The following is a 27,984-nucleotide window of genomic DNA, read 5'->3' on the forward strand; positions in this document are numbered from 1 at the left end:
TAACAATGTTGGGGATCTTTCCGAACAATATTTGATTTTCATTGTAGAACGAATGCCACAAGTGTACTAGCTGTCAAAATAATTAAAATAAATAGTGTTAATGAACAATTCCCAATTTTCCCCTTTTTTTCTCCATTGTTTATTTGTTCTATGCTTTGATTTCAGAGTACATTGAGACAACTGCATAAATTTCAATAAAACCAAAATTGAGGTGTTCTAAAACTTTGACCGGTAGTTAAATGAATTTTTTAATGGCTAATGAACACCTACACCCAGACAGGATATGAACAGTGCACTGTTTTCGCTTCATCAGTTCAACGTCCAGCTTGAACCTCTGGAGTTCAGTCTTTTTTCAATAGGTCATAAGGCCACCAGATGGCAGAATGCATCCACTTTGTGTTTACAGTATTCCAACACATACATTCATGGGCAAAGTATGTGGACATGACATCCAAATCTCATCCAAAATTATGGGCATTAATATGGAATTGGAGCATGCTCAGTTGCTATAACAACCTCCACTCTTCTGGGAAGGCCATACTAGATGTTGGAGCATTGCTGTGGTTTGCTTCCATTCAGCCGAAGAGCTTACTGAGGTTGCTGATTGGGCGTTAGGCCTGCCTCGCAGATGGCTTTCCAACTGATCCCAAAGGTGTTGGATGGGGTTGACTCAGCGCTTTGTGCAGGCCAGTCGTTCCCACACTATTCCACAAAACCATTTCAATATGGACCTCACTGTGTGCCCGGGGCACTGGCATGCTGAAATGGGAAAGGGCCTTCCCAAAAATGTTGGGGAAGAACAGAACCCCTTTAGATTGTGATTTATGCTGTAGCATTAAGATTTAGTTCATGAAATGAGGCCTAGCCCAAACTAGAAAACAGCCCCAGACCGGGGGACCAGATACATTTGGTAATAAGCTGTGTGTGTGTGGGTGTGTATGCGTGGTTGTGTGAGAGGAGTATGTGCATGGGTTTGAGAATGAGAGGCATTTGTGTGTAAGATGTGGGATGTGTGTTGTAGGTGTTTGTGTGTGTAATGGAGTGATGTCTCTACTCTAGTGAGCAGAGGGTCACTGAGGAGTCACACACTTAAATCCAGCACAGAGGGGTGTGGAGGAAGGTGTTGGATCTGCAGGAGGGTCAGTGTGTCGAGTCAGAGACCTTAGAAGGACAGAATGCCGGCTGGACGGTCCACACACCCCTACCCTGTCACACAATTCTGCTCGGTAGGGGAGGGGGACAGGTATGTCTGTTTGGTTCTTATTGTGCCAGACAGAGTATCTGTTTTTCAGAGTAACTGTGATTAGTGCACAACAGACTCCAGGAGTGTTTATTCTTTCCAAACCCACAGTCAGGACCCAGTCCTTTCCTGCTGATTCCTTTTATGTCAGGGCTATAGAAATGTCTCCTCCTTCTGAACTCAGCCTCCCAGTAACAGGTCACACACACCTTCGACACAACCTGGCGCACAATCTCAAATCTCTGGATGATCAGGATATGGCCCCTTTCCCCTCCCGGTTTGTTGTCACCTTCCTGTTCCCCCAGACAGAACAGGTTTCTGTGCGCTGTGTTTGGATCCAGTGTGAGCTGACAGCCTTGCACACCGGAGACAATAATTAGGTTAATTATCATTATTAATATTCACCTGATTATGTGTGTGAGAGAGAAAGAGTGTGATATCCTGTGTGTTTGTTTATATATGGGTGTTTTTTAACAGACCACATTTCCTGGGTCCTGGTTTGGTCCTTTCTCACCTCCGGGTCCACGTAAGAACAACAGAACTGATTTTTAGTTTTAACCATCATTTATTTCCATTCAAACACCAATGTCACACATGAATAAAAACAAAGACAAATAGAACCAAAACCAAGATCATATGAAAAAACACAAATCTGTCACAAAGGAAACTTAGTCCATTCCCTCACCCTACAGTGCAAAAATGCCCCTCCCTCCACTGAACATAAAACACCCATATAACACACACACTTGAAACACTAAACTCTCCACTGTTTTGTAATAGCAAAACTGCACCATCACTGTGTCCCTGATAAAACCCCCCAACTACAGCAACCATTTGCCTGTCCCCTTCACCAATCATATTTTTCCCACTTGTAGAAACTGCCATTTTCACCACAAAATAAAATTAATGAGCAGGCCTTATCTGTGTTTGCTTGTAGGGAAACAGGATAAAAATCTTACTTGCAAATGTTCCCATTCAAAATAAACTTCCCAAAAAAAAAAAAGAGAGGTTGAATCGGCACCCCGAAAAACAACGATAAAAGTTTTCCCCATACAAAATGGACAATGTGGGATCCTCAGTTCATCACAGAAATAAAACATTTACCAGTGATCCCAGCACCCTCCACTGTAGATCCCCAACCCTCTTGGGTAACCTGGTTTGTACAGTTCTCCATGCTGCCCCCTCAACCCCCTTCTGTGTGTGTGTGTGTGTGTGTGTGTGTGGTGCAGTGTGGAAACTCTCGTTTTCAGCAGTGTGAGTGTGTCCAGTTTCACAGCAGACAGCCCCATTATCTCCTGGGTGATTGTACCTCAGGTCCAGCTCTCTCGGTGTGTGTGTGTGTGTGTGTGTGTGGTGAGATGCAGTGTGGAAACCTCTGTACTTACAGCAGTGGAGGTGTCCAGTTTAACAGCAGACAGGCTTTCCCCTGAGTCTCCTGGGTAATTGTATCTCAGGTCCAGCTCTCTAGGGTGAGGGGTTTAACAAGAGCTGAAGCCAGAGAATCACAGCCTTCTGTGTGACTCTACAGCCTGACAGCCTGAGAGAGAAGGAAAAACACCCTAAACATTAATATAAACAACAGGGCTGTGTGTGTCAAAAATAGCAGTGTGTTACACACCGACACACATTAAATAAACTAACAGGGCTGTGTGTTCAAACAATATCAGTGAGTTACACCCTTATACACATTAATCAAACAACAGCGCTTGTGTTCAAACACATAAAGTGTTTACACACCCCACCGCCAATATAAAATAACATGGTTGTGGAATTAGTCATTTTAAAAACGGGTTTTACACCATCTACAGTTGAGTATAAGTAACAGGACTAACTATTTCCGTCATTCATGTTTAGAGTCTTATTCTTCCAAGAGGAAGAACAGGAACATCTGTTTAGTTCTGTGGAGTGTCTGTTTTCACATTAGAAACATTAACATTAGTGTTGTATTCACTCACATTGGGCCTTTTTGATTGAAAGGGTGTGTTTTGTACTCACCCCAGCCTGCAGTTTACAGTGTGGGTCCTCCAGTCCAGCAGAGAGCGCTCTCCTCCTGAATCCTGCAGCCCGTTGTCTCTGAGCCCAGATCTCTCAGCCTGAGTGAGGAGAACGCAGGATGAGGCCAGAACATCACAGCAGCCCCTGTGAGGTTACCCACCCCAGCCTGGGAACCACACACACACACACGCACCCACACACACACATGACACATACACACAAACCACTGCTGATTTGAACACTGTGAACCTTGGCAGTTGATAAATACAGTATGTAATTTGTTATTTGGCAAGATTCCTGAGATGTACACAAGAACAGGGAAAGGTGTATAATTTAGTTTGATAAGATATTCTTGGTACAAGCATATAGTGCATTAATGGGGTAAACAGATGTGTGAATAGGTTTGCAAGATTGTATATTTTGTAATAGGCCCAATATGTGTAATTTTTTATCTGCATTTTGTGTTTACACCCCCCCCACCTTCTGTAGTGGAATGATTGTATGTTTTGAGATAAATGTTGTTAATAAATCTGATTTTTTAACATGCTCTGGGGGAAATGTCCCATGGGGATAATGGTTATTCCATGTATGTGTGATTATGTATGTACATATTATTTTACAATAGTATTTATTACAAGTAAAATATACAAGGGCTTGTATTTTGTAAAATGAACTTGAGAACAAAGTATAAACATCCTTTCTGGAGGAATATCCTTTCTTTGTATTGACCAGAAGTTTCATACATTCATTTAAATGCCTTGATCTAGGTTGTATGGCAGCCCTAAAACCTTAAGGTTTTATCCTGCTTTTTTTCTGTGATAGAAAAGTAGGAAAAAAAGGGATGAGCAAATATGGGCAAAGAATGCGGGACAGAGGGTAAACAGTCAAACAGCTAATTAACATTTTACTGAATGAAACAAAATCACTACTTTATTTAGTTAAGGTCACAAAGAACATCACTCACCCCAGTCTCTGTAGTTTTACAGTTTGAACTCATCAGTCCAACAGACAGCTCCACTCCTGAATCTCCCAGGTTTTGTAGCTGAGGTCCAGATCTCCGGGGATGAGTTTGATGACGGAGGCTGAGGCCCAAATTACAGGACTTCTCTGTGAGGCCACAGCTGTTCAGTCTGCAAAGAAGAGTTAATATAGTATAAGAACTTAGATCACATGAAGCATGGAGTTTTTAATTGAACACCGATAGTGTTCAGCTATGAAGACTGAAATTGAGGATTTTAAGGCTGATACTCTGGGAAGATGCTACCCCTTCCAATTGGGACTGTGGACCTGTGGTTCGTTCTCTGGACGAACTCGACAGTTGTACAGATGTCATTTAGTTTGCAGTGCTGTGGACGTTTTTTACAGTTTCCACCAAACGCTTAAAGGTCAATGAAAAATCTTTCCTGGCGAATCTCAACTTAGCCAAACAGGCATCATCTGAAGCTCACCCTTTACATGACTGAGCTGCTGTTCATCCCCTGCAAGATCTCCCTACTAAGAAGCTCTTAATCACTGTTGATGGCACCACAGTGACTGCCTCTCACTCTGAAAAGAGTAATCCTGGATGACCAGGTGGACCTCAAGGAACACCAAGGCAAATCACGGTCCTGCAGATTCCTCCTTACAACATGGAGGATTCCACAATATGACCATGCACTCCACCCAGCTACTTGTCCAGGCTAGGTGACTAAATTAAAAGAAAACAAAAATATTGACCGTAAAGGGTAGGTAATTTAGCTTATTATACCTACCCTTTTTCATAACATATTCAATAGGCAACCCTTTCCACTACTAAATGCTTAACCTCCAAGTTTAGCAAAAGGAGACTCAGGGTGATTTCATTGAGGCTTTTAAATTCATAAAGGGAATCAACAAAATGAACTACAAGACATTCTTCAGCGGTTCTGTTAGTAGAACAAGGGGACATAATGGAAATTAAATAAGGAGATTCCATACAGACATTAGGGATAAATTTTTCACAAGAGTAGTCAAGGTGGAATATCCAGGTCACATAGTAGAGGCAGAAACTCTGGGGGATTTTCAAGACTACGATACAGTGTTTGATACTATCTAGTCTGTGGGTAATCAGAGCACTAATTTAGTTAGGAAAATGGCGAGCATTGTTGCTGAATGGCCTGTACCATTATATTATGTTATAACAGTACAGCCCTGCCTACTTACAGGACATGATTCAACCTCACGCCGCTCGACCACACCCTCTGCAACAGTGCGACTTGCACCCCCCCACCAGGGGGTTCTGCCCCTAAACCCCCCCCCCCAGTGATGGAACAAACTCCCTGCCCTCTACGAACCACTCAGTCACGCTCATCTTCTGCCTGGTCTGAAGACGATCTCTTCAGACATTCCTGGACTCTTCGCCACTCTGCCCTGCACTCATTCTGGGATCACCTTGTCCTTATATACTTCCACATTGCTCCTGTAGCACTTTCATATTACATGTCCTCCATCCAGCATTATATTGTACCTGTATCATTATCTTGATGTTGAAGCTTGTTGTTATGCCTCCTAGTTTGACTTAAAATTCACCTAACCAAAGTATCTTACTGTGTGAACTGAAATTAATGTATTCATGGCTATGAATAACGTTACATAATGGTATTGTACCTTATTGGACCTGTTCTGGGCTCTAAGCCAGAATCCCTGTGTAGGTCAGGTTTAGCCTGAGATGAGCCACAAATTAACTCAAGAACAGGTACTAGGGGGCAGAGGTCACTTTAAAGTTCCCTGAGTAGACCTCACTCTGGCACTCATTATATCCTCAATTCCTCTTACTTTCCTATTTTACTCTACAGGCACTATGCTGGAGAGTCAGCCTCACCAGAATAAAACAAAGGCCAGGGTTGTACACTGGCCTTTAAACAGGCATTTATTGCCGCCATGTTTCCCACAATAACACAAACATTTATTCATAACCAAACTTATGCCTCAAACCAAATACAGCGTTATTTTAATTGTAACAGTAAGAAAGTGTTTTCCCTCATCATCTTGTAATCATTAACTGGGATAGCAGGTTATGGTTTGGCGGGGGCATGCCCACCTTGCAGCAGAGTTGGCACTATTCATTTCCTACAGAAATAACCATAATGACCACAGCACTCAGCCCTTAAGAAAAATTAACTTTTTTGACCTTCTGACCTCATGTAAACAGAATTCACAAAAACTTCACCTTCCACACAAAAAGCCCCAAACGTGGGTATTTTTCGTTTTCTTTTTTTTCCTGCCAGTTACATCATCACAAATGCTCCACATTCTCTTCAGACAGTGACAGGGAAAAAAACAAAAAAAACAGGGCATTATATAATTTAGGAAACACTGGGAGCATTGTTTTGGGAAAATAGCTTGTTTAATTTGTGAGAGCTAAGATAGCCACTATTGTTTCTTGTAATATCCTCATTTTAATATTAAATATTCCTCATTTAATGGCAGGCCAAGATTTTTGCAAGTTTTAATTTATTACTTAAGACAGTGTTGTATGCGTGAGAACCGCCATTGTTGTCGTTGAAAATGTGTTTTTGTGAGATATCATTTTTTTTGATCAGTCTTGGATCTCTGGTTGCTCATTTTGCTGCTTATTTTGCTTTGTTTTACTGCAAGAAGACAAGCTGTGGTTTTGTATTGTCATTCATCCATTTCTTTCATGATTATCTTTTATTTAATTTCCAGAACTGTCTATTTTTGTGTTTCATATGAGTTGAGCCAGTGTCATTTAATGAGACAATTAGGCTCTATTTTGTCAGTCATGGTTTTCTTAGTCAGTGGTTCCTGTGAACAGTTCCACAGCGAGAATATTCCCACTATGATAGAAAACAAGCTTGCTTACTGTGTTTAACTATATGAGATGTATTTTTACGTGTTTATAACAAAACTATGTATGAACTAAATGTGCAAATGGAAAGGTATCGGGAGGGAACGCCGGGAGGAACGGGAGAGGAAAACAATAGGGTGAGCTGGGGAGTCATTTAGATAATGTTCTTGGCTTACCCAAAGTTTCAACTGCAGCGATTTTGGTACAAGAGAAAAACAGGAAGCTTGCCACAGGTGTCTGAGAAGGTCACGAATATGCAAACGTCGAGGGATATACTTAGTAAAGTAAAATTCATGTTAAACGTACATTTGCTACAAAATAATCAGGTAATAATTCAGATGTATGACCAAAATGTCATGTCCTAATCAATAGTGTGTTTTTTTGAAAACTGATATACTTGTATAATAAGGGAAAATAAAAACAGGCATTTTCAAGGTTTCTGGGGTGAAGCAAAAAGGTTCTCAGGAAAACAGAAGGTGGGCGCGGGCGGGAGAGTGAGCAAGTGGCACGCCATGCCATCACCATGATTAGAACAAGGCCGCTAAAGGTTTACAGGAAGATATGAGGCAGAAGGTAAGCAGAAGTTTGAGACTCTCTTCTAACTCTGTGAGTGCTTGAACAGTTTGTCCTATTTGGCCAAATAAAAGTTGTATTGCAATTACTCTGTGACCTGACTGATTATTTTTGTTGAAGGTAAAATCTATGACACCAGACTGGCCAGGAGCAGGAGGGTGGCAGAGGAGCCCCAGTCGACCCTCTCCATCCTGCTGCTGCTGCTACTGTTTCAGCAAGGCAGGCATCCACTTTGCCCAGAGGACAGGTAAGAAGACAGCATTTAGTTTAAATTTACTAAACTTTTTTTTTTGGGTAAATTTTGTTTAATACCACTATCTAAAATAAACAAAAACACTATTACTTCAACTAAATTTAATTCACTTCAGACATGCACTTAATAAGATGGCTGTATAACTAGTGAAACGACTCCACAGCCCCAGTCCCTGCTCTTGCACTCTTGCTCTGAATTCCGTAATCGTCACATGCCCTGCTTCTCTCTGTATGAAACTCCTGAATGTCTCCTCTGTGAGGGTCTATTCACATCCATGGCATATGGCTATGTAGTGTAGAACACAGCACACCACAAAGAAGTACTGATTTCTGAGGGGGTGTACAGTAATGTACCACCTAATACATCCAAAATTCTAACCTGCATTTTTGTCATATTCCTCATGTTTTCATTTTTCCGTTAGCCTCAATATCTTGTCTTTTTTACGATCTTTGTTCTTTGTTGCAGCGTAGGCAGACTCTCGCCGCAGCTTCAAATCAAGGCTGATCTGACTCACCTGCGCCTTCGCATTCCTCACCGCCTGCCAGCATTCAGTCTCGGCTCATCCACAGATCTTCGCCAGACGTTGCTTCAGCTCATCTGATGCATTACGCCAAGTTTCCCTATTTTTGCTGTTTAAACTTCTTTTGTTTCTACAGATCCGTGCATTCGCCTGTTCCCCCACTCAGTCCTGTTCCTGTCATGTTGCATGTCTGCCACCTGTCCTGTTGTAGTCCAGTCTTTGGTTGTTCCGGGTCTTGCTTCGCCCTGTCTGTCACTTGTCCCCGGCCTCCCAGTCCAGCCCAGTCCGGTCCAGCCCGATCCAGTCCAGTCCAGTCCCCCCTCGCCCTGCCAGTCCGGTGCAGCTCCCCATCTTGCCCAGCCCGTGGGACCCAGTTACTTCCCTGCGCCCGGCCCCCTCCCGGCTCCTGCTTCGCCCCCGCCAATCCTTGTCATAATTGGACAACCCGCTTAAATCTATTTGATTCATCTGATTTCTGGTTGAGTTCTGCACTTGGGTCCTTCAAGTCGCGTTTCATAACATTTTTAACATTACAAAAATTCACCAATCATTGACCTAGCCCAGAACTAACAAACTGGTTGAAAAATATTCAGTTTGCAGAGCGGACCAGCACTTTCACTTGCGCCCAAGTATGTATTGCATACGTGTGGGAAATGGTGTGTGTGCCCTGGATAGACTGGCGGCCTGTCCAGGGCGTATTCCTGCCTCTCACGCAATGCATGTGGGATAGGCTCCAGCACCCACTGTGACCCTGTCCAGGATAAGCAGTAAGATAATGGATGGATTAAACCTATTTGAGTATGTATGTTTTGACAACGGTTGATCTATCAGATTACTCTGCCTATCAGTGAATGAATTCCTTATGTTTTCTCAAAATGGCTATTTTTGCAAATAATTAGTAACTTTACTAAATTAGTAAATAAACATGAAAAGGTTTTGCATTTAATACGCTTTGTTCTGGGTTAAAACATCAAATGAGGGCACTAGTTAAAACATCTTGATTAATTTATTTTTTTTTTTTTAAAACCAAATTTTCACTGCCCAGCAATTTTATTGCGCTTTATTCTCACTATATATAGAAAGTGGGAAAATATGCGGTCAAGCGTCTATAATACTCACATGGCCTTCCTACAGCTCCTGACTACTGGTAGCAGTCTCTGATGACCTGCTGCTGATGTGTTGTAGGTTTTCAAGTCAAATTCATCCAGGGACCTCCTCTGACATCAGTAACAAAAGGCCAGAGCTGAACATTCGTCTGGTTCCAGCTCTTTATCTGAAAGTGTTTCTGATCTCAGGGATTCTGGATTTCTCCACTAGAGTGTTGTCATTCAATTCATTGAGACAATGGAACAGATTGATGGTCCTCTCTGCTGAGGACCTCTCTGATCTTCATCTTAATGTCCGGACAGTTTTCCCAATGTTCTCTGATCTGCTTTTTGTCTGTGTCCGTAGTCTTTGAAATAAATTGACAATGGAGTTTGTTTTTTTCCCAAGTGAGTCTGAATAGAGTTGAGAGAGAGGCCAGAAGGAATCGGAGGAAAAGGTCCAGGTGTCCATTCTTACTCTCTAAGGCCTGATCCACGCACTCCTGTGTAACTCAGACAGCTGCATTCTGTCACTACAAGGTTTTGATTCTTCTGCTCTGAGTACATTTCTGTTTTCGCTTACACATGAATGAAACACAAACAAGGCAGCCAGATACTCCTGAATGCTCAGATGCACAAAGCAGCAGACTTCTCCTCACCCAACCCACATTCCTCTTTAAAGATCTCTGTGCACACGCCAGAGTACTTGAATCTTCACTGACATCAATGCCACTCTCTCTCAGGTCCTCTTCATAGAATATCAGATTGCCCTTTTCCAGCTGTCGAAAAGCCAGCTGCCCCAGTTTCAGGATGACCTCTGTATCTGATGCTGACATCTTCTTTGAGTCTGTCTCATCAATGTCATGATACTTCTGATTCTTCACATTAGTCTGAATGAGCAGGAAGAGTGTGTACATTTCAGCAGTGTTTTGGGAAGATCTTCATTCCCTACTTTACCCAACATTGTCTCCAGAACAGTAGCAGAAATCCAGCAGAAGACCGGTATGTGACACATGATGTAGAGACTCTGAATGACTTTGTGTGTGATATAATCTGCTGGCTGGTTCTGATCTCTGATTCTCTTCCTGAAGTACTCCTCCTTCTGTGGATCACTGAACCCTCGTACCTCTGTCACTTGGTGGACGACTCAGAAGGGATCTGATTGGCTGCTGCTGGTCGGGAAGTGATCCAGAGGAGAGCAGAGGGCAGCAGATTTCCCTTAATGAGGTTGGTTAGCAGCACATCCACTGATGATGACTCTGATATATCACAGCAGATGTCATTACCTTTGGAAATCTAGAGAAGTCTACATTCATCTAGTCCATCAAAGATAAACACAACTTTGACTTCATCACTTTCAACACTTTTGATCTCTTTTCAGTTGTGGAAAGTAGTGTTGCAGAAGTTGCATCAGACTGAATGCTCTTTTCTTCTTCAAATTCAGATCTCGGAAAGGAAGAGTGAAGATGAAATCAACATCCTGATTGGCTTTTTCTTCTGCCCAGTCCAGAATGAACTTCGCACAGAGACGGTTTTCCCAATGCCAGCAATGCCCTTTGTAAGAACAGTTCTGGGTTTCTCTTGGCCAGGTAAAGGCTTAAAGATGTCATTGCAGAGGATTGCAGTCCCTGTGTGGTTTGTCTCTTGATGCTGCTCAATCTGTCTGACCTCATGTTCATTATTGACCCCCACCCCCTCTGTGATGTAGAGCCTGTATAAATCTCATTAAGAAGGGTTGGTGGCCTGTTTTGCTAAACATCAAATATGCAAAAATTTCTTCAGATGAGTTTTCAGTGCCTGCTGGGCTCGTTTTATGGATTCATCTGAAGGGAGGAAATATGATAAATAATTATCTTTGAAAAAACATTTCCCATTCAATAACAGATTTTAAGAAGAAAAGGTAAAAGAATGCATTCAGTTTTCACAGTATTTCACACATCATTGTTACACGCCATAACGTATGTTACCACCTCACACACATATACAAATCTCTCACAGTGTGTTATGCACCTCACACACAGTATTACATAACTCAATTAGAATCCATCATAAATAAACATAAACCAAATTATTAAGAAATACATACTGTTGCATTTGTACAATAAAGATGAAGGAAAGAACATTAAAACACTGAAAATGCTCAATTGTCCTACACTTCATTTCTCAGGTTTACATTGTGGACGTATCTTTGTAGTGAACAGTCTTCAAAGGTCACATGATAATTTTAAAATCTAATATTTTATCCTGAGTACTGTTGATATGTGCTGCTTGCAGTAAGACCGGGGAGACCACAGATGCACAGTCAAGTACAGGAGCCACAACAGCTACAGCGACAACAACAACGACAACAATGACTACAACAACAACAGCGACGACTGCAGTGACAGTGACAGTGCTGTGGCTCCTGTACTTGACCGTGTGCATCGCCCCTCACTGCAGGCAGCACAGATAAAGTTTAGCACTACTCACGTAACCGCCCACAGCTGTGACTGCCAGCCGGCTAAACCAATCATCAATCTCACTGTCACAACGAAACATCACAACCAATGTGCACACAAAGGCATTTAAATTAAACTACAGCATCAAGCAGTGATTTTGGGGGTAAGCACATGTACATGGGTTTAAATGTGAGCCCGCTCACAACTATTATGAAAGTGTGGATGCTATAACTAATTTCAGTATTTGAATGGACACAAGCAGCAATGAGAGAAAACTCTTACTGTGCTGCTCATCTCTCTCCAGTGAGTCGAGGAGATAATTGTGCTTCATGTTCCTCAGGATGTGGAGTGTGATCTTCAGAGCCCCCTCACTGCCACAGGTCTGCAGCAACTTCTCAACTGTGTACACGGCTTCAGGGTCTTCCTGCTCTCCTCAGTGCATTCTGTGTAATCATCAATTCGATGACTCTTGAACAATTCCTTCATCTTCATGAACTTATCCAGCTCAGAAGGATCTTCAGACAGACTCTGAAAGCATTCTGGGCAATCCTGACCCAGATGGCTCTGAAACAGTTTCAACTTGTTATCCTTCTTCAGCTTCGTCAGAGTGCGCAAGAGAGACTGAAATAAACACATGAAGAGTTGTGTTGGCAAGTATGTCAATGAGTCATAATTCACCATTAATCATATTATCAAATAATAATTATATAAATGTTGCAAGAATTCCGGCCAGACCCACCCAACACACACGATGACAGGCTCCAGCCCCACACAACCCTGACCAGACGGATGGGTGGAAGGAGTTTTTTTTCCCCCAACAAACACCTTTAATATTTAGGTTGGCACTTTGTAAAAATTCTCAGTTACATGGATTTGGTCATTTTGTTTTTGTATTTGAATGTATAAAAATACAGTTCATAAAACAAAAATATTTTGTTGGCTGAACATATCAATATTAATATAAGTCAATACTGTCAAATCAAACTTAATAGAACTTATTTATTGTTGCTCATTTATTTAGTATTGTATATGTTGCCAACATAAAATAATTGTTATCGGATGATAGAATTTGTAATCCACAGCACCTTGAAGGTACACCAAACTGAAAAGTGCTACGGTTAAAAGTTACTTTAAAAGTTTTAGTTGGGAGAACCAGACTTTTTTTTTTACAGTGTGTGCAGTGTTACACTTGCTGAAATGAATGCTCAAATAAATTCCCCATATTTCCTGAAATACTCTCCAAATTGGAATGTTGTGTATATCTTTTTCCCTGCCATATTCCACCTCCAGATGCTAATTTCATTCAGGGTAGTACCCACTGGACACCCACAAAACAAATATTCTTTATTTACCTATTCCGTCTTAGTCAAAAAAGCTTACAGTTTACAAACAAATTATAAAATTCAATAATCATCAACCTGGGGTGTCAATTTCAGCCCTCCTTTGGGGAAGGGAACTCTGTTGTTATTTCTTTTGTTATCTGTAGTGGTTTTACCGATCGAGACAGGGTTTATTGCATCAAAATATGAAGAGTCTACGCTTTACAACGGTGTAAGTGTTACAGAAGTACACCTTGAATCAGTGACCAATGCAAGCAATAAAACAGAAAGCTATTTTTAGATGCCTGCGTCTAATTGGGGGTCTAAGAAATTTAATGTAGCATGTTAGCATCAGCACTAAAGCTTCTCTTGCATAGCCAGGAGCTTCACTTATTGTTTCCACTCAGGATTCTCTTCTTTCCAAACATTTCCAACTTAAATCCAGTGCAAGTTCTATACTACTTGGTGATTTCACACTCTGCACAAAGTGGCGGTAACCCAAACACAAGTTCCTTTGCTGGTTTCAGACTAATGCAGTCCACCGCCCACACTGTTAAAATAGCAAATGAATTTGCGCCCATCTGAGCGAGTTCGTCTTAAGATCAGGTGTGGTCAGGCACATTTGTTGGCGCATTGCTATTTTGATGCAACTGAAAGCGTTTGCACTAAGGCTAAAAAAACCTAACCATAAGTCATGGTGTAGCTGTTTCACTGCTATTTTAAGGGTTCAATATTTAGATAGTCAAGTACACCAACACAGGCGGGTGGACAACAGCGTATATCAAAAATACACAATAAAAAATCATCATCATAATATCAAAATGGATTAATATTGATCTGAATAAAACAATCGCAGTAATGACAAATACATTTGGCCATAACATATGTGTTTATGTAAGGGAGCCCACTCCACCGATGTCCAGGTGATTTGCAATGCTATGTGTGAGGTTACACATACACCTGGATCAAGACATGACTCCTTTGTTATTGGCCAACTCTGTCACTCCTGCAGTCTTCAAAGGGGATTCCTCTTCAAATGAGGACACATTTTAGGACTTTAGAAGGCGTGAAGCTGAACTGCATGTGCTGATGCCAATTAATGAGCCAAGATACCCCAGCAGCACGGGCGAGGAGGAATCAGCTGGCAGAAGAGCTGCTTCATCTACAGCCCTGGTAAGCAAATGGAATGATTTATTTGATCGAAAAACATCCAAAGATTTGTCCAGCGATTTAGGATAATTTAAATCACCTTAATGCATTTTTACAAATTATTTTCAAATAGGTTGAGGGGATTCTCTGTGCATAATAGTTGTTTTTTTTACATCTTGTTCCCGAATCAAAAAACAAAGATTTATTTAAATTTCACAATTTTAACACAATTTTACTCACATTTTTTACGTTGCAGTGACCATAGTTCCATACTTTCGGCAATTAAAACCCCACTGATTTCACCCGTTACTCCATAACTGACAAAAACTATTTTAAAGAGCACTTAGTCCAATTAAGAAAAATAAATCTTTGAAAGAATCAGAAATCAAAACAAATTTGCACTACATTACAAAAATGTTAGGGACTCTTTTTCTTCACAGGTAAATCTGTCTTTGAGAAGTCCTGCAAAATAATATTAGCAATACAACAAGGTGCAAACGGAGGTGGCCTTTAAAGGGAAAGGGAGATGATACTCTGATTGGTTTACTGCATGTTACGCCCAAGACACACCTTCCGTATTTTTCAATTAAGGCACAAAGTTCAGCCCTTTGGAACCTTGTGCCATACATTGGAGTCAATAATCTAACAAAATAGCAATCATGGGTTTAGACACATCCTGAATGCACTTGTGCCATGCACAAAGATCATTGAGCCCTTGCTCCCAAACACACCAGAAACAAAATCTGACAGCATTACTAAAGCATTTAAATAAAAGCTGGTTTAATGAGTTTGTATGATGTTCCACTGGATGGTCAAGTGTAATATTTGGCATAGGTGCAATAAGTTATAAATACAAATAAAAGTATACAACAATATTAGGCACATAGGAATATTTTCATTGCAAGATATTGTGGCAGACGGCAGGGAGAGGTGAGGGGAGTGGTAATTGAGGGCAGATACGTTGCCGCCCGCTGGCTCCACCCCCGAGCCTTATATGGACTTCCTGCCCCAACGAGGCAAGCCTGGGCCTAATTAAGCCATTAAGGGCAGAGGGATAAAAGGGGAAGCGGAGTGCACGAACGGCGCAAAGTACCGTGAGGGAAACGCGTGTTGTGGAGAGTAAGTGAGAGCGAAATATCTGTGTGATTACCTGTTGTGACCCGGACTGTTTGACTAACCCCGCTGTGTACCGAACTGTTTTGGCTGAGGACCTGGTTTTTGGATATCCCTGGATTACGGAATAGGACAATGAGAACGGATTGTGGACTTTGGATTGGTTGCTGAATTTCCCCTTCCCCTCCTTGTGTAAATTTTCCCTAAATAAATCCCCCCATTTCACTCCAGTTGTGTTTCGTGTGATTGTTTAGTTATCGAATTGGTGACGTGGAAACCCCACACCCGTGAGCCTGCCACAATATATTATACATGCATTATATGTACTCAAATGAAATTAACAGGATGATGAAAACAAAAAAAAATCTAGGTGAAACAAGAAAAAAGCAGAAGGTTAAGTGCAATAATAGGCACTTATAAACATTATGTATGTATTCTACTTATTGTATACTATATATGTATTATCAATTCAAATGAAACTAACAATACAAATAAAACACTAAATAATTCAAAACAATTGAAAAAACAAAACTCACCTGTCTTGGGGAAGATAATTTCTCTGAACTCGTCTCTTCTAAAGAGCAGGGCTGGAGAGACTGCAGTATCCTGCAAACAAAACAGCATCCAGTTAAACTCATCCTCTTACTGCAGCTCTAACTCACAGGACATGGAGACAGAGCTTCCAGTTAAACTCATCTTCTTACTGCAGCTCTAACTCTCAGCACATGGAGACAGAGCTTCCAGTAAAACTCATTCTCTTACTGCAGCTCTAACTCACAGCACATGGAGACAGAGTTTCCAGTTAAACTCATACTCTTACTGCAGCTCTAACTGACATAAACATGAACATGACATAATACACCTCACCTACATCTGAATGTGTCTTAATACACTCAGCTGCACATGAAAGGTACCAGTAACATTGAAGTATAATTAAACAGCAGTATCAGTATGAACCTGCATTTACCTTTGAACACCAGTGGACTCTCCACTAAAAAAAAATGGTTGATCCATTGAATGATCACTCTTCATAGACAGGCAGCTGGGCACAGGTGACCCTGCTCTTTCCACAAGGACCCTGTGAACAAAACATTGAGACAGTGCTTCCAGTGAAACTAATCTTCTTACTCTTACTGTAGTTAAACTCATCCTTTTACTGCAGCTCTAACTCACAGCACATGGAGACAGAGCTTCCTGTTAAACTCATCCTCTTACTGCAGCTCTAACTCACAGCACATGGAGACAGAGCTTCCAGTTAAACTCATCCTCTTACTGCAACTCGAAGTCACAGCACATGGAGACGGAGAACTCAGTTAAACTCATCCTCTTACTGCAGCTCTAACTCACAGCACATCTGAATATGACATAATACAATTCACCTACCCCTGAATGTGTCTAAATACACCCACCTACACTTGAAACATGTCAGTGACATTTAAGTATAGTTAAACAGTAGTGCCAACTTGAACCTTTTTAATTACCTTTGATCACCTGTGAACTCTCCTCTGAAATTGACTTGATGATCCATTGAAAGATCACTCTTCATAGACAGACAGCTGGGTACAGGTGACCCTGCTCTTTCCACAAGGACCCTGTGAACAAAACATTGAGACAGTGCTTCCAGTGAAACTAATCTTCTAACTCTTACTGTAGTTAAACTCATCCTCTTACTGCAGCTCTAACTCACAGCACATTAAATATCTGATTAATGCATTTAGCCTATACCCTTTCTTCTCAGTGGGTTCCTCCTTTGGTCTCTGGCTCCCCTGAGAGACTCATTTTAGAAACAGCGCCCCCTATCTCAGGAGACTGGAACACATCTGGACTGATTTCAGTATGCGTGGGTTCTGACTAGGGTTGCCACCTTTGTTCTGGCAAAATACCAGTGCTGGGGAAGCTACTTTGAAAGCATAGCTTTGCAAGCTACCAATTACTTCACACTGGAAGAAGTTGAACTACAGCAAAGCTACCCTCGGGAGAAATCTAGTTTGGTTAACTAAAGCTACTTAGAAAAAGTTGTTCAAATTATGATCAAATTGACAATGTACATACGATGTAGGCTACATACATGTGATACGGAATTATAACAAAATATAATACAAAAAAGTCACATGCCAGCAAAAAATGCCACTCAATTGAGTTTATTGCAAAAAGTGCCCACTTGTTCACAGGTCATACATAAACCAAAAAAATAAATACCCCACTATTCATGGGAAAGTGCAAGGAATGTCAGCTTTGGTTCTGTATACAATGTCCATCAGTCAGACAGCTGCCTTCCAGAAACTAGAGTCCAGGTTGGGGTATTGCACCAAGCAGGATTACTCAGTTAGCCAGGTAACTTCTAATATAGAATAGCATAACATTTATAATGGTCCATAGAATTACCCTCTATATCACCAAATCAAAATAAAGTTGTATGCTGTTACAATATTAACCATAGGTGGCAAAAGAACAGCAAGCCAACCTCACCCTAGCCAACCTTCATTTGAATGATTCTGGCTAAGCTATTCATAGTATTGGATTGATTGCAGACGCCTTGGTTGGCAAACACAGGCGATTGTAATCCAATAGTAGGTGATTATCATGAAAGACCGGCCCCATATTGTATTGTATATATGCAAAACACATCATGAGAATAGTATGACTAGGTCAGCTAACGTTAGCTAATGTTTGCTTTATGTCAGCAAACCTGACATTAGCTGGTTAGCATGTTCGTTTTTGAACATGTTCGTTTTTGATAGAACATAATTGTTGTCAGACGAATTAACGCTACAGACTTTATTTAATTAGACTAACGTTAACGTTCACTGAATTAAATCACATGCCTGTATTTAACATTACAATGTGGCTAACTTATCTAAACTTTGCTAGCAAAGTCAATGTTAATACACTCACCTTTTTGTGTTCTTAGATTTGTGTTTGAATGTCCATGGACCACTGGTTCTTTGGTAAATTGAAAGGATCACTGTCGAGTCCAACTGCCCTTAATTTAAGCAGATAATCGTTTGTTTTACTCCCAGTTTTGCAGTTTTCTCTACTAAAGGCAGCCATGTGGCAGCATGTTTTGCCACTCAGTCCCGACTGAGGGGGCATATTCTGGTGGGAAAGTGACGTCAATGCATACCCTCTATAACTTCACTCCTATAGTGTAGCGTCCCCAAAATCACTTCACACATCAATGGTCTCCTGTTGGTTATACTACAACACTTAGTTTGTAAAAATGTGCTTTTACATAATTTTGGGGAAGTTTTATTGGGAAAATTATTCGATAACTTCACTCTTCTGACAGTATAGTACCATCAAATTCAGTTCAACCTCTGGGAGCAGCGCACACTTTTGTTTGAGTTATTTGAGTTTTATTTTATTTATTTGAGTTTGTCAAGCACTTTAATCATCAGCACTTTTTAAGTTTATTTTTTAAACAATTAAGGTTATTGCGATTTCTTGTTTATGCCGTGATTTAAATAAAGAAAAAAATATTTATCTGCACCTTAATTCCTGTTTACAAGCTCTATAGCAACCCTTATGTTGGACTTTTGGGTAAAATCATACCTTAATTTATATGTTTGGCTAGCTAACACTACTATCCCCCCTTTGTTTGTAGAACACAAGGCTCATCATCATGGATGTTTTTTAATAAATGCTGACAAAAACGTTACAGTTACACAGAATATAAATGAAAGATGCTAAATATTTAATTGATGAGTAGTCAATACAGTACATAAGGTATGATTTTACCCAAAAATCCAACATACCTGAACAACAAATCCACGTTTCAGTGCCTGGATTCCAGTTGTTTCTGCAAATTGCAGCGATCCATTTGCTTCTCTTTTCTTCATCTTTCAGCAGACTGTAAAAAGATAGCTCCAGTTTCTTGTTGAATCTATTTGTGCACAACAGCTCTTTCCCATTTTAGATGTGTTTTTGTGTTTTCGCGGCAATCAAACTGAACGCTAACGCTGCCACTCAGTAGTCTTTCTGCCACTCAGTGGATGCAACCGCAGTGACTGTGACGTCATGTGCATACCCTCTATACGGGACAGGACGGGGTGGGGGGCGATTTAGGTGCGAACTTTTTCACCCGGTGCGCACTTGCAGACATCAACAAAATATAAAAACAGCGAACAGCAAGGCACTTCACTTCCCGAGGCAATCAGTGAGGCAGCGATGATGACACTGACGTAACGTGCACTCTCAGGCAGCAGCGCTGGTGGAGCTCACAGTCACCACCAGTAAAATTACACTTCTCAACTCCGCTTGTAAAACTGGTTTGAATGTTATTCTCAGCACGTTGAAGACGTAGTGTTATATATGAAACGACGTGCACGAAAATACGAGATAAACTGCGTCCGATATTGAATCAATACGGGACGTAGCATTTTACTTTGAAATCCGGGACGATCCCATATTATACGGGACGGGTGGCAACCCTAGTTCTGACCCAAATTAGACAACCTGTAAACACACAAAATGAGAACACACTGAACACGCATACACACACAGACACACACACAATATAGTGTTGTGTTGACAGGAAGTAATTTGGATTTTGAATGGGCCATGAATATGAATTAAACAATCACCAACAACATTTTTGGCGCCCTTCATTATGATGAATGACTGTATAATTTAAATACCTGTGCTAAGCTATATGTGAGGATGGGGAAGTGTTAACGACCACACGCAACTACAGTGAATTAAAAAGGGGTTTCTTTAAGTTACCCACCGTAGTGGAATAACCACTAGATCTCAGAAAGGAGGGGGATAACGAAAAGAAGACTCAACTCCTAAAAAAGAATATCCCAACACAAAGTAAATGTCTCGGCAGGAGAACGAAACTAAGGTGTAAGGAGTGAGTAGAATTTTAGTAAAGACTGCAGTGCAGTCTGGAGAAAAGCAAAAGAAAAGGTGCCTCGTAACGAGGAAGGCAAAAAAGGTGTATTAAGGAAAATAAGGAATAAAGCTAAGTGACTAGTAGGACCCAAGTCTTAGTACTAGTCAAAACGAAAAGCTAAATTCTAATCCTGTACCTTTTTTCTCACCACGGTTTCTCTAAGAGAGCTTTTTCTCTGTACCGGTATTCGTGTACGTAGGTAGACACTAGAACGAAGAACAGATGTCACGTGAGCCTATAAGCTCTCTCAATCGGGTGCAAACGATCAGTCATAATCAAAAGCAATCACGGAGCACCCTCAAGTGGTCCTGATGATTACCACACTCAGTTACCTGAAACAGCACTCAGTTTCCTCAACAGGATACTGAGTAGCCGATTAGCACGAAACGGCATCGATTAGCACAACCCATGACGCCGCACAGCAAACAGAATAAGGAACCATGACAATATACTGATCGTCCAGCGTGTGGAATATATTTTATTTCAGTTTAAATGGAATCAATGGCTCACACTAGCTATACATTTATTTGATTATATATTTATTTCCAGAAATGTGGCACCACAGTTATCGGCACCCCTGTATTCAGTACTTTGTTTTCCCTTCTTATGAATTATTGCCCTCATCCCAGTAAGATGGTTTTTTATACCCATTTCCTAATTTTTTTTGCAGGTCAACAACTTTTTCTCTCTTTTTATTTGTGAGTTTGTTGCCTTTAATGAAAAATGGATTTTACAAGCGTGTTATCTCAGTTTAATACTCCAGTGAAACAGGAAGCCATGGGAGGCCACAGCACAGTTTCTTAGGACTGAGTTCCTTAACCTCATACATCTACAGGCTGATTTTGATTTCAGTTTGTTAGATTTAATTTATAAGAATCTTCAGAGGTGAAAATAATTTTGCCACTTGTCTATATATACAAAACATCACCATAAAATAATTATTTGTTCAAAAATCACTCTAAGCAATTGTATTTATATTTAATATAAATTTCTCTATATCATATATAGGTTAATATAATTTTTAATTTAATTCTGTTACTAAATGACTTGATTTTGTTTCTCTGAATGACATTACTTTTTGGTAATTAATTTATTGTGACATAATATTATCTAAATTAAATCACATCCTGATGCAAGCCTTTAAGAACCTAGGAACAATCCCAGATTTACATTAAGTGCCATTTTTTCAACTCAGCTGAATGTGAGAATTGAGTAAATAATGAGGGTGATCTGCCTGGGCAACTTGCTTCCTTCTGCTTTAAATAAAATTAAAGAAAAGATTAATACATTGTTTTAAATATAACTTGGCATTTAACACTGAAATCCAATAAATATGGTTAATGTTCATTCTAAAGCAACTATTCTTTTGCCATAATTCCACATACATGTGCTTGAACTTCATGGCATTCTTAAATGCCAAATAATCCTGGTGTACTACCAAAACTTTTCCAATGTTATTACGCTAATAATGCTGAATCACATTTGCAAATGAGCATGTGTGCGCGCAACCATGGGTGTAATAAGCTCTCTCTGTCCAGTAGCCCATGGTTAGCTCTCTCTGTCCGGTAGCCCATGGTTAGCTCTCTCTGTCCGGTAGCCCATGGTTACATTACATTACATTCATTTGGCAGACGCTTTTATCCAAAGCGATGTACAGAAGTGCATTTTCATGATCGTAGACAACTGCTGAACACGGGTTCAGTAAGGTACAATTACTTATTTTGTACAGCTATTTCTAGCCGAGAACAATGAACACCATCCTGGTCTAACATCTGCAAAGCCAACTAGGCAGAAGAATAAGCTACAGTATTAGGACAAATACAAATTACCAAGAAGTGCTGGGATGGGGCAACATGTAACAAGTGACAGGAAAAAGGGTTTTTTTTTTTTTTTTTAATACAGGGTGGTGGTGGTTAGTCTAGGTATAGTCTGAAGAGATGAGTCTTCAGGCCACGGCGGAAGATGGATAGTGAGGGGGAGGGTCGGAGAGGGACGGGGAGTTTGTTCCACCCCTGGGGAGCTAGGGTGGAGAAGCTCTGTGATCCCTTTGGGCGGGTGGGAGGGGTTACAAGGCGCCCTGTTGCCGCAGAGCGGAGTGGTCGAGCAGGCACATAGAATTGAGTCATGCCCTGCAAGTAGATGGGGGCTGTCCTGTTGGCGGCAGTGTAGGCAAGGTTCAGGGCTTTGAACCGGATCCTGGCAGCGACCGGTAGCCAGTGAAGTGATCGCAGCAGAGGAGTGACGTGGGAGAATTTGGGGAGGTTGTAGATGAGTCGGACAGCGGCATTCTGAATCATCTGTAGTGGCTGTATGGCACAAGCTGGCAGGTTTGCAAGGAGAGAGTTGCAGTAATCAAGGCGAGAGGTCACCGTAGCCTGGACGAGCAGCTGGGTGGAGTGCGTCGTCAGGTATGGTCGAATCCTCCTGATGTTGTGCAGGAGGAATCTGCAGGACCGTGATGTTGCCTTGATGTGCTCCTTGAGGTCCAGTTGGTCATCTAGGACCACCCCCAAGCTCTTGGCAGAGTGAGAGGCAGTCACTGTGGTGCCATCAACCGTGATTGAGAGTTCACGAAGCAAGGAGGTCTTGCACGGGAAGAACAGCAGCTCAGTTTTGTTGAGGTTGAGCTTCAGATGGTGGCTGGCCATCCAGGTGGAGATGTCAGCCAGGCAGGAAGAGATCTTATCATTGACCTGTGTGGCCGAGGGGGGGAAAGAAAAGAAGAGTTGTGTGTCATCTGCATAACAATGATAGGAAAAGCCATGTGAATTAATGACTGAACCAAGAGATCTGGTGTATAAGGAGAACAGTAGAGGACCCAGTACAGATCCCTGCGGCACTCCCGTAACAAGTGGATGAGAAGCAGAGGCAGACCCCTTCCAGGTGACCTGGTAGGTCCTATCTGCAAGATAGGAAGCGAACCAAGACAGGGCAGTCCCAATTCCCATCCCAGCCAAGGTGGAGAGTATTTTATGGTTGACCGTGTCAAAAGCTGCAGAGAGATCAAGAAGGATCAGGACAGAGGAGAGGCGTGAGGCTGTTGCAGTGGAGCGCAGTCTCTGTTGAGTGCCCGGATCGGAAGCCAGACTGGTGAGGGTCTAGCAGGTTGTTCTGATGGAGAAAAGAGGTTAATTGTTTAAGAACTGCTCGTTCAAGGGTTTCGGACAGAAAGGGTAGAAGCGATACGGGTCGATAATTCGTTACATCGGAGGGGTCTAAGGTGGGTTTTTTGAGAAGTGGGGTAACACGAGCCATCTTAAAATCAGAGGGAACATGACCAGAGGAGAGAGAGGAATTAACGATGGAGGACAGATAGGGAAGGAGCTCGCTGGAAATGGATTGGAGAACTTTAGATGGGATCGGGTCAAGTGGACAGGTGGTTGCATGATGAGAGGTGATGAGTTGTAATACATCAGAGTCCTCCAGCATTTCAAAAGGAGGTCAGTGTGGCTGTGGGTTTGTCCCGGGGGGTTGGGGGGCTCACTGGATGGGCGAAGGAGTTCCGGATTGTAGCCACCTTTCCTTCAAAGGCGGCCAGAAAGTCATCTGCGGAGAGGGAAGAGGGAGGTGGGGGTGGAGGAGGAAAGAGAAGGTGGAGAATAGTTTGCGTGGATTAGAGACACATGCACTGATCTTAGATTGGAAAAAAGAGGCTTTCGCAGCCGTGAGGGCAGATGTGAAAGTCGCCAGCAGGGTATGGTATGTGGTCAGGTCATCAGAGGATCGGGATTTCCTCCACTTCCTCTCTGCAGCCCGCAGTGATGTTCTGCTGGAGCGTAGTGACTCAGTCAGCCATGGGCAGGGGGGTGAGGAGCGTGCTGGTTTGGAGACAAGAGGACAAAGTAAGTCGAGGGACTGGGAGAGGCAGGAGTTGAGGGTAGAGGTGGCAAGATCAATTGGCAGGTTAGAGAAAGATGGTACGGTACGGTACGGATGGTGCTGGTACGGTTGCCTGTAGGTAAATAGGCTGCTATGTAGCTACCAACAGTATACTGATATCCCTGCCATTGCGTTTCATATAAAATTAAAACAAAACATTGGCGGCATTAACTTTACTTTGCATGTTTTCAAATTTCAACTACACATTAGCCTATGAACAATCTCCTTTACATTTAACAAATCTAGCCTACAGAAATCTGCTTATATATACACACTTTTTTTAACCTTTGTACTTAATATGAAGTTTGTTAAGAGCAGGTATACTGTTTTATAATACTGTATTTATTCCATCTTTGTTAGGGTTACTGTTTGACAACATTATTAATTACAGAGTGTGGCACAGTGGCTCACAGCTAGAAGGAGGTTGTGGGCTTGAATCCCAGCCTCGGCCTTTCTGTGTGGAGTTTGCATGTTCTCCTCGTGTCCGCGTAGTAGTCCAGGTAGCCCAACTGGAGACTCTAAGTGGCGTGAATGGTATGTGTGCCCTGTGATAGATAGGTGACCTGTCCAGAGTGTGTTTCTGCCTCTCCCCCAATGCATGCTGGGATAAGCTCCAGCACCCCCCCACGACCCTTACCAGGAATAAGCAAGTATAGATAATGGATGGATGGATCATTAAATGCTTTGACACAATTTTTAAAAGGCCAATAAATAAAATGTTATTCTTTCAATGGTTAGATTCTGTATGTAATATTCATGCGGCTTCCAGACCAGTATAAAATGGCTTGCAGCCCGTGTTCCGTGGCAGATGTTGATTCCATGTAGAACAGTGAGAACCTGAGCTGGCAAAATAAACCAGCATGAGTTTATTTTGACCTGTCTGGCTCATTGAATGCGATTGCTACAATGCATCTGAATTCCTTCCTTAAGACGTTTTTTTTTTTCATAAATATGACACTGAGTGGAAAATTAAAAAAAACATTTCCTATAAAACTATGCACTGAATGGCTGATTTAATATGGACATTGTTTAATAAACACAATACATTAAATCAATTGATATGATTAAATCACAGATGTTAGTGCTGAGGAGTATTCACCCACGTTACTTTTATTTATTTACCCTTACCAGTATTACTGCCTTCATACCAATAATTAGCTTGCTGAATTTAGGCTGGATTAACGTCTTATTTCATTGCAAAATCAATGTCTGTTCAATACCATTTGACAAAAGGTTTGGTCTGTTTTTCTGTTGCAGCAGCGGTTGTCACTGTGAAAATGTAGCCTAGCCTATACTCTTTCAATCAAACGACACAGCCTGTGACTTCCTTCATATCCAGTGAGGTAAAATGGTCATAAAATATAAAAAATACCTTAATAAATGAAAAACTTTCTAGAAGTATTTTTAAAATTACTTTTTGTTTTTGGTCTAAAATGGGAAATTTGAAAAAAGCTTTTTACACCTAAACTGCACCATTTATTGCCAGTTTTCTGTTTTACTGAATTAAGGCTGTTATTTTCATTATACCTGCAGATTCCCATTCCTCCCACACACCCCTTCACCAGCTTCTATTCTCTCCATCTCACTCCACAACAGGCTACTTACTCCGTTCTTTTATTCCTTCTTTTACTCCGTCTTCTTTCTTCACATCTTTAAATTGGTGTTTGAGTTTTAAATACTTTGTTTCACAATGACAGATAACAGGAGCAGAGTAAACACCATCCTACAGCCATCCTGATTTTCTCTTATGACTTCTTCATATCATCACGTAAGCAGACACACAGCATTCCTGTGCTGAACATGGGCTCATGCTGGTTGATCTGACATACTGGATAAACAGGTATGGGCTGGGTAGGGATAACATCTTGTACAAATGCATGCATAACTGCTTTTAATACAACATTTGAAAACTTTATCTAAGCTTCCTGGACTCTATGAAACTGCTTTTGTCAGATACACTTAGACTAAGGGATTTTAGTCTGGTAAAGCAATATTTACACATTTGAGGAAACCAAATTAAAGATGAAGAAACAGTCAAATGACTTTACCAAATGTGGGAAAGCATGGTTAGCATTTGGCATGTTTGTTTCTGTGAGACATATAGAGTAGCAGCACACATTTGGAAGCTGGGGGTTTGGGGAGCACACAGGACGGGGGGTGCAGGGCAGGAGGAGGGGGGGTTGCACAGCGTCTCAGAACTGGAGTCAGAGAGTAAAAAAAAGGTATTAAAACAGGCGCAAAACAAATTCAGCTGGTCTAGCAAGTCCTCATCACTGTTGTCACCACCTGATCTCGCCTTGTATGGAATGATCGCCTCCACGCCTTGCTAAAGATAATAAGAGGCTGTCTCTTTCTCTTTCTCTTTCTGTTTGAGTCTCTAACCTATCCTTGTATTGGCGCTTGGCAACTTTTATAGACCTTTCAGAGCTGTGTCTAGATGTTTTATACAACAGATCATTGCCAGAAAATCATAAAAAATTTAAATTTGAATATAAAAATTTAATTGAGTGCCAACAGCTGCAGTTTATTTGTAATAAAAATGTTTTGTCAATGCATAATCAACTGAGTTTCCAATTGGATTCACCCATAAACATTTTTATAACAAATGATTTGTCAAAAAGGCCTTTAAAATACAGCCAGGTATAATGAAATAGAACGATTGAGCAGACATGCTATCAGTGAGCTGTAACCAAAAGAATACATATTTGACCTGTATCTGTATCATTGTACATTATGTATCAGTGCCCATAATTTGATTGATGTTAAAATGGATAGAGTTACACTCGTGGAGTCAGGTCAGGTTTCCTCTACGAACCATTCCCTCATTGCCCGTCTTCCGCTGTGGTGTGAAGATGCATCTCTTCAGACTATACCTGGACTAACTAACTATCACCACACTGCGGATCATTTCTATCACTTAAATTCCCCTCTTATATGCTACACATGTACCTCCTGTGCCACTCATGTTACATGTACCTCCATCCAGCACTTATTGTGGCTTGTGTCATTGTCTTGATGTTGTAGCTTGTAATGCCTCCTAGTTTGACTTAGCACAGGTTAGGTGAGCGTAATGTTCACTGTGTGAACTGGAATTAATGTGTTCTTAGCTACGAATAACTGTACAAAATCAGTATTGTACCTTATCGGACATGTGTTTTGTAGTTGTTCCAATGACCTTTGGTATGCACTTATTGTGTGCCGATTTGGATGAAATTGTCTACCAGATAAATGTAATGTAATGTCTCAGTGAACAGATTCAATGAAAAAAATTCAAGGAAATGTCATTCATCATTCCGTGGCCCTTAAATCTTAATAATAATAAATGTGATATGGAGGAATGATGACTAAGTGTAAAAGACATTTTTTCAGTTTACGGTGTAGAAGATGCATACCCCTACACGGACTATTGAATAGTTAATGATTTCTTGTCTGAGAAATCTGATCTCAATGACAAATGTCATGGCCAGTGTGACCACATACTCCTAATAAAGAAAGAATTACTAGTTCTGTCCACAGATGTTAAAAACCAAGACTGAATCTATAATTTTACACAACATAGAGGATCCCTTCAGGATAAAAAAACATCAGTGACCCTGTTCCTGCACACCAGTGAAAACATGCAACGATTTATGATGTCTGCAAAAATGACAATTTGACAATACCCGTAGTGCTACAGTAATACACAAACAGCCAACCTTCA

The 27,984-nt window shown here is 41.2% G+C and overlaps 1 long non-coding RNA gene across 1 annotated transcript in view; it reads left to right on the forward strand.

The window, feature by feature from the left end:
• LOC135240546 (uncharacterized) overlaps positions 1-15,812 on the forward strand; it is a 132,769-nt gene extending 116,957 nt beyond the window's left edge. The window contains exon 4 of the long non-coding RNA XR_010325715.1: positions 15,766-15,812. This is a non-coding gene — a long non-coding RNA (uncharacterized LOC135240546). The remainder of the gene's footprint in view (positions 1-15,765) is intronic.
• The last annotated feature ends 12,172 nt before the right edge of the window (positions 15,813-27,984 follow it).

Source organism: Anguilla rostrata, chromosome 15, assembly GCF_018555375.3.
Source record: "Anguilla rostrata isolate EN2019 chromosome 15, ASM1855537v3, whole genome shotgun sequence".
Lineage (NCBI taxonomy): Eukaryota > Metazoa > Chordata > Actinopteri > Anguilliformes > Anguillidae > Anguilla > Anguilla rostrata.